Source organism: Rhyacophila brunnea, unplaced genomic scaffold (assembly GCF_057557595.1).
Source record: "Rhyacophila brunnea isolate RB1 unplaced genomic scaffold, BYU_Rbru_1.0 scaffold_50, whole genome shotgun sequence".
NCBI lineage: Eukaryota > Metazoa > Arthropoda > Insecta > Trichoptera > Rhyacophilidae > Rhyacophila > Rhyacophila brunnea.
Genome location: NW_028233171.1, coordinates 68,440 through 70,496, shown reverse-complemented (window position 1 = coordinate 70,496; position 2,057 = coordinate 68,440). Strand labels below are relative to the sequence as shown.

General features: G+C 24.6%; 1 pseudogene; it reads left to right on the top strand.

Moving 5' to 3' along the window:
* The first annotated feature begins 785 nt into the window (after positions 1 to 785).
* Positions 786 to 1,244, top strand: LOC147065847 (uncharacterized; annotated as a pseudogene).
* The last annotated feature ends 813 nt before the right edge of the window (positions 1,245 to 2,057 follow it).

The following is a 2,057-nucleotide window of genomic DNA, read 5'->3' as shown; positions in this document are numbered from 1 at the left end:
TTCACAACATAATTTATTTATTTATTTTTATCTTTTAATTTATGATTCAAAATTTTAAACTTGTTTGATCAAAATTTAATATTATTTTTAGAGCAGACTTGCCCAATATGTCTTTATATTTTCTCATATTTATAACTTTCATCATGTATATATTTTGTCTTTTCAAGACTTATTAATTCAAGTGTTTTTCTCAATCCTGTTATACTTCTTTTGTCTCATTTTCTCTAATACCTTTATCATGTATGTATCTTTCTTTTAAAGACTTATTAATTAAAGTGTTTTTCTCAATCCTGTTATACTTCTTTTGTCTCATTTTCTTATGCCTTCCTCATGAATGTATTTATTTTCATTTTCAAGACTTATTAATTCAAGTGTTTTTCTCAATCCTGTTATACTTCTTTCGTCTCATTTTCTTTAATACCTTCCTCATATATTTATTTCCATTTTCAAGACTTATTAATTCAAGTGTTTTTCTCAATCCTATTGTTTGTGTTTATGCTTTAGTTGTAATTCGCATTTCATAATATCCGACTGACGGGTCATTAATTTTACAAAAATTATCTTTCACAATATCCTAGACAATTCTAATTGAATATATACTTTCTCCTATACGATGAATTTTAATTATCAACATTTTAAACTTATAGAACAAAAATTTTAGTGATACGATCCATTTTATTAGACATCCCTTTTAAAAGAGAAATTTCAAATTTATGTAAAATAAATCATGCCCCAAAAATCATTCATTTCCATAATTTATTTTTGAGATTTTCGTACCCATAAAAATGCAAATCTTTGTCAAGACATTAACGGGTAAGACCATCACTTTAGAAGTAGAACAAGATGACACTATCGAGACAGTAAAAGCAAAGATACAAGATAAAGAAGGAATTCCGCCAGACCAGCAGCGACTGATTTTTGCAGGAAAGCAGCTTGAAGATGGACGTACCTTGAACGATTATAATATTCAAAAAGAGAGTACTCTTCATTTAGTTCTCAGACTTCGTGGAGGTAAAAAGAAGAAGAAGAAAACTTACACTACTCCAAAAAAAGTCAAGACTAAAAAAATACGAAAGAAACTTGTTGCTCTTAAACATTTCGATTTATTGAATGATGGAACAGTAAGAATTAAACCTAAGAGCTGTTCTAATTGTGGTATTGGAACCTTTTTGAGTACTAATGCAAAATTCGAATATTGTTGCAGATGTGATACCAAATTCGAGGAATTCGTTGAGGCTGCATGAAATAATTAAATATTCTTGTCTGAATTCTTTTTATGATTGTTATTCTTTAAAATATAGTCATTCTTTAAAATATAGTTATTCTTTAAAATATAAATTTTACCATAAAATCTTTTCAGCCTAAAAAAATATTATAAGACTCAAATTTATCTAACAAAAAAACTCTTATTTTTCTAACAATATCTGGCTGTATTTATAAAATTATGCCAAATTAATCAAGTTTTAATTTTTATATGAATTAGTTATTGTATTTATAATTTTATTTCAATGTTCGTACTTATTAATTTAAAAATATAAATCAGAATTCCTTAAAAAAATTTATGGGTAAAATAACCATTTAATGTTCATTTTCTTTTAAAATTGAATATAATTCACTCGTATATCTTTTATAATTTACTCATCATTATTCCAAATAGGCAAAAGCACAATTTTAAGTTTCGCAATATTCACAATTCGCCAACTAAATTTAGCAAAATAAACATCCTTAGTTTTAGATTTAATAAAATAAACATGATCTGTTTCCAATATCTTAAAAAAAATATTATTTAGTTTTAGATTTAATAAAAAAGTTTATATTCATTTTTTTTTAGAGTTTAATAAAAAATAAACATATTCAGTTTTCAATATCCTAAAAAAAAATATTCATTTATATTTCATAAATCTGCATAAAATTTATAATAATCCAAAAATTACTGGTGGGTTTTTGATTTCAATATTTTATTATATTAATGTTTAAGATTTTAGAATCTAATAAATAAGATGCTGTTGTGTATGCCATCGACAGGTCCCAGTATGAAAAAAACAACCTACAATGTT